The 9,317-nt window shown below is 43.1% G+C and overlaps 2 non-coding genes across 2 annotated transcripts; both read right to left on the minus strand.

Moving 5' to 3' along the window:
• Window positions 1-615: 615 nt before the first annotated feature.
• On the minus strand, window positions 616-689 carry trnan-guu (transfer RNA asparagine (anticodon GUU)). Its single transcript has one exon. It is a non-coding gene; the product is annotated as a tRNA-Asn (tRNA).
• A 5,744-nt stretch (window positions 690-6,433) lies between these two features.
• Window positions 6,434-6,507, minus strand: trnav-cac (transfer RNA valine (anticodon CAC)). Its single transcript has one exon. It is a non-coding gene; the product is annotated as a tRNA-Val (tRNA).
• Between the last annotated feature and the right edge of the window lie 2,810 nt (window positions 6,508-9,317).

The raw sequence follows: 9,317 nt of genomic DNA on the forward strand, positions 1-9,317 counted from the left end.
CAGGTCTCGGCGATAACTTTTGGAACACCATTTTTAAATTAAAAACCCTTATAACATTGACGACATGCAGCTAACGTGCAAAAGTAAGAATTCTTTTAATCACCGTTAATTAGCCGATAACCTTCTTCAGAATGAAATAAACAATAATAGAATTACTGAGGAACAGTGGTATCTTCAATCATTCATTTTCTCTTTACATGTGATGAAGTTTTATCCCTATCTCATTTACACGCTGTATGAGAATGGTTTAAAATTGTCAGTGTTTATGACTCAGTTGTAAAACCATTGATTGTGTGTGTGCCGATTCTTGATAGGAGGAGCACTTGAGACCGAAGTTCCAGTTCGATATATGTATCAATAGAATCAATTCCCACCAGTTTCTTTAAACCCAATAACATAATTTATTTCTAATGGGCTGGATGGAGAAACATGATCCATGTAAAAAATTGTTATCGTTTTACTTGAACTGAATGCTCATAAAATATTGGAGTGGGAACTAATTGGATAATAGCACAGCTGGCAACATTTGCGGAATAGATTCGTGCAGCCAAAACGCACAATGACAACCTGGGACTGTGCGGCACCGAATACTCGGTGAAAAACAGCTAAACACTTCGTCCCTGGGTGGGCTCGAACCACCAACTTTTCGGTTAACAGCCGAACGCGCTAACCCATTGCGCCACAGAGACTGATGGAAGTATAAGGTGCAAGACATCCAAAACCAGGGTGTCAGTCAGTTAAAGCTTCAGTTTGCTCCGACCGGGATGGAACTTGTCGACTCTCAGTTGTCCTTTTCCCAAATAAATTGAGGGACATTCATTGTGGATGTGTGGAAGCAGTCTGGTCCCACACACTGCAGACACTTCCATGTCACCACCAACCAGCTCTCCCACAACCGGTGTGATCTGCCTTCCAGCCTTCCGGTGCCTTGTCTGTGACAAAGTATTCTGATTGTCTCGAAGCCGGTATTAGGTTTTAATTCCTTTTCAGCACCTGACTGCGGATATTCCTGTGATTAAACGGGAAAAAATGTTTACAGGGACAGTTGGATTCACCGTTTCTTTGCTTGGTGAAATTTTAAAGATTTAAAAAGCGATGCACATCAACCCCAAACCTCCCTTGAGAGGGAAGCCCAGTTGCTGTTTCAAGCTTGAATGCAGGTACAAGCAGAACTTATTCAAAGAAAGTCCAAGTCCCTGAGACGCCTGATTATTTGCACCAAACTCCTTTGCAAAGAGTTGAGGTTCATGTTTGGTGATCTGGGCACATCTTTCCCCAAACTACAACACTTCAAACATAACTCAATGGCTGTAAAGCACTTTGGGGCGTCATGAGTTCCTGAAAGGCGCTGCAGATATGCAAGTCCTTCTTTGCAAAAGTTCGATGCAATTTCAAAATTTGCAAGCAATATCAGGGCTCCTCTGGGACCCCTCGTAAATTTCAATGAAAAGCTCCGAAGGGAGAATCACAGCCCGAGACCAACGAGCCAACTGTTTGACAAACGTGAAGATAAGGTGTAACCATGATCAAAGCTATTTTTTGTCTGTCGCTATTCAGAACATAAGAACTTAAGAACTAGGAGCAGGAGTAGGCCATATGGCCCTTCGAGCCTGCTCCGCCATTTAATATGATCACGGCTGATCCGATCATGGACTCAAGTGCACATCCCTGCCAGTTCCCCATAAGCCTTATTCCCTTATCAGTGAAGAATCTATCTCTGTCTTAAATTTATATAATGTCGTGGCATTCTCAGCTCTCTGAGGCAGTGAGTTCCACGGATTTACAACCCTCTGAGAGAAGAAATTCCTCCTCATCACAGATTTAAATGGGCGGTCCCTTATTCTGAGATTCTGACCCTAGTTCTAGTCTCCCCGATCAGTGGAAACATCCTCTCTGCATCCACCTTATCAAGCTCCCTCATTACCTTATACGTTTCGATAAGATCACCTCTCATTCTTCTGAATTCCAATGAGTAGAGGCCCAACCGACTCAACCTTTTCTCATAAGTCAACCCCTCATCTCCGGAATCAACCCAGTGAACCTTCTCTGAACTGCATCCAAAGCAAGTATATCCTTTAGTAAATATTGTAAGTGTTTGTGATCCTCGCCTAATTGCCAGACGGACGGTTTGAATCGCCCCCACCTTATGAAAGTTCTAGATCCGGGAATTATTATTCAGAGTGTAAATTAAATGAGTCACGGAAAGGGATGCTTCGGTGATAAATCGTAGTATATTTATTTGGTCTAATATACAATGGCTCAGTGAAATCACTGTCCCTGTGGAGAATAAAATCCCTGTTACAAACAGCATGCATACAGTACAGAAATGAACCGAGTAACACGCAGTCATTCCCTGTTGGATTCTAACCCCACCCCTACCAATGAATTACCCTCCCTAGAATAGCCCTGAAAAGCTGGCCTGCGATATCTGGTTACTGGCTTGGGACACTCGCGACCATGTTCACCACCACACGCAGCCCGTTTCCTTGCTCAGCTCAGCTGTGGGAAGTCACTGCCTGGTCTTAAGTCTCGGTGGCTTCTTCTGCAGTACTGCGGCCCCTTGCTCTGGTACATCGATCTGTGTAGCGAGAGCGAGAGGGAGAGGGGGCTCTCTCTAGACACAAGCTGCAAGCTGCAAGCTCCAAGCTTCACACCAAGCTCCAAGCTAAAAATAAAGTGGAAAGGAACCTGTCTTTCTGGGAGTCTTGCTACCCCTATCTTTCCTGCCAATCTTTAAAACCCCTTTGTTTCTAAGCACGGGTACTTAGTCAGTGATGGGCCATCCCACCCATACAATGGGCTGATGGCCCTTAGTCTGGGCATCTCTCTGAGCTTTTGTGTTGGGAAAGACCCAGCTCCTCCTTGGCTGGCCAGGCTGGTGGGTTCATTGTTCTGTGTCACCTTCTGAGATGGAGGTGAGAAGTGCTTTTACAAATTAGAGTGGCTTTGTCAGTGGCCCCCCTTCCTGGCCGACAGCTCTTTTGTCAATGGATGACTGACAACTCTTTTGTCCCAGCTAACTTCCATGCGGTCTCTGGAGTTTTAACAAAACCAGCTTTTTCACATGTCTGTGCAGGGTGTCCCCAGCACAGGAAAAATAGCCTCAGAAAAATAAAATCCACAAAATATTCTCGACTGAGTCCATTCTTTAAACAGAAACTTTGTGATCTCTTCATTCTGCTCTGCTAATTATCGATCTTGCCACGTAAAAAGTGCGTTGGCATTCCAATGCATTAATGTAAAATTAATGAAAAGAAAATGCAACGTTTTGTCGAGTGCAAAACTTGCAGTGCCTGCATTTCAAAAAGCATTGCTTTTATTCATCCTGCGGAATGCATATTGCACAGATAATCTCAGCACACATTGTGCAGGCAAAGGCAGCATTAGACAACAAAGTGATTTGTCCTCCGCTGATTTGAAGCAGATAACTGACGGTTGAGCACACAATTTGACAACTAGACTTGTAGATCAAGCATCAATGAAAAAGGCAACAAAACGGCCCACCAGCACCAGGTGTCTTTCACTTGTTTGTCCCAAATTTTCAGCAGCTGGGACAACAAGAATTTAGGTATCACCAAGATTGGAACGCAGATCGCTGGATTCAAAGTCAAGAGGGCTCACCATTACACCATGGAACCAACTATTCCAAAACTTTTGAAACATACTTCGTCACAGACAAGGCACTGGAAGGCTGGAAAGTAGATCACACCGGTTGTGGGAGAGCTGGTTGGTGGTGACATGGAAGTGTCTGCAGTGTGCGGGACCAGACTGCTTCCACACATCCACAGTGAATGTCCCACCCTTTACTTGGGAAAAGTACTACTGAAAGTTAACAAGTTCCTTCCCGGTCGGAGCAATCGTAAGCTTTAACTGACTGACACCCTGGTTTTGCATGTCTTGCAGTGTGTATCTGTGGCGCAATGGTTTAGAGCATTCGGCTGGTAACTGAAAGGTGGGTAATCCAAACCCATCTCCGGGCGAAGCCTTTTAATGTTTTTCCCCGAGGATTCGGTGCCGCACAGTGCCGGGTTGTCATTGTGCATTTTGGCTGCACGAATATATTCCGCAAACATTGCAAGCTTTGCTGTTATCCAGTTAGTTCCCACTCCAATACTTTTATGAGCATTCTGCACAAGTAAAACGATAACAATTTTTTACATGGATCATGTTCCTCCATCCAGTCCAATCAAAATAAATTATGTTATTGGGTTTAAAGGAACTGGTGAAAATTGATTCTATTGATAAATTTATCGAACTGGAACTTCGGTCCCAAGTGCTCCTCCTATCAAGAATAGACACACACACAATCAATGGTTTTACAACTGAGTCATAAACACTTACAATTTCTCATACAGCATGTAAATGAGATAGGGATAAAAATTCATCACATGTAAAGAGAAAATAAATGATTAAAGATACTACTGTCCCTCAGTAACTATATAATTATTTATTTCATCCTGAAAAAGGTTATCGTTTATTTAACGGTGATTAAGTGAATTCTTATTTTTTCATATTAGCTGCATGTCGTCAATTTTATAAGGTTTTGAATTGAAAAAAGCTGTTACAGAAGTTACCGCCCTGACCTGGAATCGAAGCTGTTTTTCGGTGGTACAAGGAGTGGTTTTACCCAATCATTTAAAGGTGATTTCAAAGAATCACGTGGCGTTAAATTCAGATCACGGTTGCAATGTGTTTCGGTGTGAAACAAGTGGATTGAAAAGGACAATAATGACACCAAGCATTACGATGCAGCGATGCAGCAATGCAGCGTTCCCTGGTGGTCCAGTGATTAGGATTCGGCGCTCTCACCACCGCGGCCCTGGGTCGATTTCCGGCCAGGGAAATTGCACTTCCATCAAAATTAAAACCTTAGAAGAAAGAGTTACATGCATCTCATGTGAAAAAAAGATTCATTGATTTAAACATCATTAATTAATCCATTGTAGAACTTCAATCATTTAATTTGCCCTGAGTATGTGAGGAACTTTTATCCCGACCTCATTGTATTTTAGGAGCATGGTCCAGCCCCGGTATCTCCACCTGTGAAAGTAGGAAACTGCTGGAAATACACAACAGGACGGGTAGCCTTTGACAAACAATTAAGCCCAGGTTACAGACTCTCTTCCTTCCCCTGCCCTTTGCGGGACACTTGTTCCCCTTTAATTTTACAGGCTGACTGAGTTCACTAACCGCGGGGAGAGAGTAGATGCCTCCGCAGCCCCACTATGCTAACATGGAAGATAACACGATGGGGATGTGGTGTGGTGGGTGGGGATCAGTGACATGTTTGTGTAAAGGGCAGCGGAGGAGAAGGATTGACAGCTGTCAGTGAGGGACAGAAGTTGTTTAAGGTGAGCCAACACATTCCCGATCAGCACAGAAGACATTCACTGGTCAGCTGCCCTCTGCTGTACTTCTGGTCAGAGCGGTTTCCGCAGTGAAGCCGTTATCACGTTTGCTTTCCACGTGAAAGGATCCCGTGCAGGAAGATTATGTTTAAACTTGCTGTGGATGAACAGCCATGGGCGAGTTTATTCTCCTGTCAAAAGGGCAACAGTGGCTTCTCCCTTATTCTTTAATTGCTCTTTATTTCACTTCACTAAATAGACATATTTGAGTGAGAGAAGTTGTTCCAGGGTGTCGCACACTTCATCTTTTGTTCCCTTTTAAACACATAAAATGAGGCCGGGGGAATAAATACAGAAAACAAAGCCGAGGGATATAGACAAGAGGAAGAGAGAAGGGGAAATACTGTCCCCACTCAGAACTAATGCAGAAACTCCTCTGCTGCGCTCGGGGTGGCCACCCACAGCCTGGATACACGAACGTCCCAACAGTTCATTGACTGTCGGAGTGGGACCGTGCGGCGCTTCAGAAGAGAGGTCGAAAAAGCAAAGTCACTGATTCAGTCCCATGTGCTTCTCTGACTGACACCGGTGAAACAGTGAGACAGATTTTGGAGCAGAGGTCTGGTTATTGTGAAACAGCAAAGAAAATATGAAGTCTGGAATTAAATTATTTAATGTGTATCCTGCTCATTTAGTGGTTCGGCATTCACAGAGGGAGCCCGAGTTCGGAAAGTAACTTTTTAATTCAATCTTTTTTCAAATAATTACATGCAATTAATTAAACTCTGTGGGAGGTGGGGTGATTAAAACATCACCGATCGGAAAGGAATTGTCCGCGGGAAGCCTCCAACCGGAATTTTTGGGCCAATATTCCCACCCGGATTGTTTTGCAGACTTAGAGTCAATACTTCAATAACTGAACTGTAATAATTTCAGGAGCTTTCATCATAGATGATATTTTACACCCAATCTGACTTAACACACTCTGAATTTTTGAAATTGGTTTCAAATGTTCATTGCTCAGAAGACAAGGAACCTGGGGTACTTTTTTCAATTTATTTCACAGCAAATATATTCTAAAATGATGATTCTGCCCGGGCTCAAACCAGGGCCCTTTCGTGTGTGAGACGAACGTGATAACCACTACACTACAGAAACCACTGTTGAACTTAGTGCCCAGAGAGAAGTGTTAAGCCAGAAGGTGTAATTCTGAATCCCTTTCTGTGAAAAAATATTCTCACAAACATTTCTCTGACCGAAGCTGCACACGTCAAAAATGTTCCTTTCAAAGTCGTCAAACTCCCAAATTAACGCACCCCCCGAATCTTCTGGATCAGAAAGCTCCAGTTGTGCCGACTCAATCCATAAATCTGACTTTACTTATCCTGTATTTTAGGAGATTGGTTTAAAATGTTCATTGCTCATAAGACACGGAACCTGGGGCTACTTTTGTTCAATGTATTTCACAGCAAATATATTCTAAAATAAAGCACGCGCCCAGGCTCAAACCAGGGACATTTCATGTGGGAGGTGAACATGATAACGGCTACACTACGTAAACCTTTCCTTAACCCAGCCCCCGGTTCGTCATTTGTACCACAATTAAACCCAATGAGATCGGGATAAAAGTTCCTCACATGCTCATGGCAAAATAAATGGTAAAAGATTTACAAAATAATTTATGTATTAATTAATGATGTTCAAGTCAATGATTCTTATTTTTTATACATGATTTGCATATAGATCTGTAAAATAAATGAACTCCTTTTTTTATAAGGTTTTGAATTAAAAGTACAACTTCCCAGGGTGGGAATTGAACCCAGGACACAACGTTGAGAGCATGGAATCATTACCACTCGACAACCAGGGACCAATATACCGTTTTACTGCTGCATCATTATAGTTCATGACATTATTGTCATTTTCAGTTCACTTGATTCACACCGAAACAGATTGTAACTGTTGTGTATGCATGCATGTTTACTGTGTGACGTCTGCAACACTGCTGTGCAACACTGAATGTACTCTTACACTGTACACACCTTACCTACACCAGAGAATGCTGCTGCTTGAGACCGAAAGGTTACATGCAACCCAGTATATAAAGGAGCTCACAGCATGTTGTCCTCACTCGATGAGCTTCAAATAACGGACTATGGGTCTGCACAGTTTAAGTATCATACCCTGCCTCGTGGGGTCATTACTCAAGGTGCCTACATGCACTACAGTAAACGCCACTTGAAATCACATTCAAATGATTCACTGAATCCACCCCTTGTACCACCGCAACACAGGTTTGATTCTTGGTCAGGGAGATAATATTTACAACACAGTTTTCAAACTAATAGCCCTATATAAATGTCAACATGCAGCTAATGTAAAAAAATGAATTCATTTCATCACGTTCAATTAACCGATAACTTTCTTTTGCTGAATTAAAGAAATGATAATATGGTTACTGAGGGATAGTGGTACATAAGAACATAAGAACATAAAAATTAGGAACAGGAGTCGGCCATCTCGCCCCTCGAGCCGGCTCCGCCATTCAACAAGATCATGGCTGATCTGGCCGTGGACTCAGCTCCACTTATCCGCCCGTTCCTCATAACCCTTAATTCCCATATTGGTTAAAAATCTATCGATCTGTGACTTGAATACATTCAATGAGCCAGCCTCAACTGCTTCCTTGGGCAGAGAATTCCACAGATTCACAACCCTCTGGGAGAACGAATTCCTTCTCAACTCGGTTTTAAATTGGCTTCCCCGTATTTTGAGGATGTGCCCCCTGGTTCTAGTCTCCCCGACCAGTGGAAACAACCTCTCTGCCTCTATCTTGTCTATCCCTTTCATTATTTTAAATGTTTCAATAAGATCACCCCTCATCCTTCTGAACTCCAACGAGTAAAGACCAAGTCTATTCAATTTATCATCATAAGGTAACCCCCTCATCTCCGGAATCAGCCTAGTGAATTGTCTCTGTACCCCCTCCAAAGCTAGTATATCCTTCCTGAAGTAAGGTGACCAAAATTGCATGCAGTACTCCAGGTGCGGCCTCACCAATACCCTCTACAGTTGCAGCAGGACCTCCCTGCTTTTGTACTCATTGCCTCTCGCAATGAAGGCCAACATTCCATTCGGCTTCCTGATTACCTGTTGCACCTGCAAACTAACTTTTTGGGATTCATGCACAAGGGACCCAGGTCCCTCTGCACCGCAGCATGTTGCAATTTCTCCCCATTCAAATAATATTCCCTTTTTCCTGTTTTTTTTCCCAAGGTGGATGACATCACACTTTCTGACATTGTATTCCATCTGCCAAACCTTAGCCCATTCATTTAACCTATCTAAATCTCTTTGCAGCCTCTCTGTGTCCTCTACACAACCTGCTTTCCCACTAATCTTTGTGTCATCTGCAAATTTTGTTGCACTACACTCTGTCCCCTCTTCCTAGGTCATCAATGTATATTGTAAACAGTTGTGGTCCCAGCACCGATCCCAGTGGCACACCACTAACCACCGATTTCCAACCCGAAAGGGGCCCATTTATCCCGACTCTCTGCTTTCTGTTAGCCAGCCAATTCTCTATCCATGCTAATACATTTCCACTGACTTCGCGTACCTTTATCTTCTGCAGTAACCTTTTGTGTAATACCTTATCGAATGCCTTTTGAAAATCTAAATACACCACATCCATCGGTACACCTCTATCCACCATGCTCGTTATATCCTCAAAGAATTCCAGTAAATGAGTTAAACATGATTTCCCATTCATGAATCCATGCTGCGTCTGCTTGATTGCACTATTCCTACCTAGATGTCCCGCTATTTCTTCCTTCATGATAGTTTCAAGCATTTTTCCTACTACAGATGTTAAACTAACCAGCCTATAGTTCCCTGCCTTTTGTCTGCCCCCCTTTTTAAACAGAGACGTTACATTAGCTGCTTTCCAATCCGCTGGTACCTCCCCAG

This window comes from Pristiophorus japonicus, unplaced genomic scaffold, assembly GCF_044704955.1.
Source record: "Pristiophorus japonicus isolate sPriJap1 unplaced genomic scaffold, sPriJap1.hap1 HAP1_SCAFFOLD_163, whole genome shotgun sequence".
Taxonomy (NCBI): Eukaryota; Metazoa; Chordata; class Chondrichthyes; family Pristiophoridae; genus Pristiophorus; species Pristiophorus japonicus.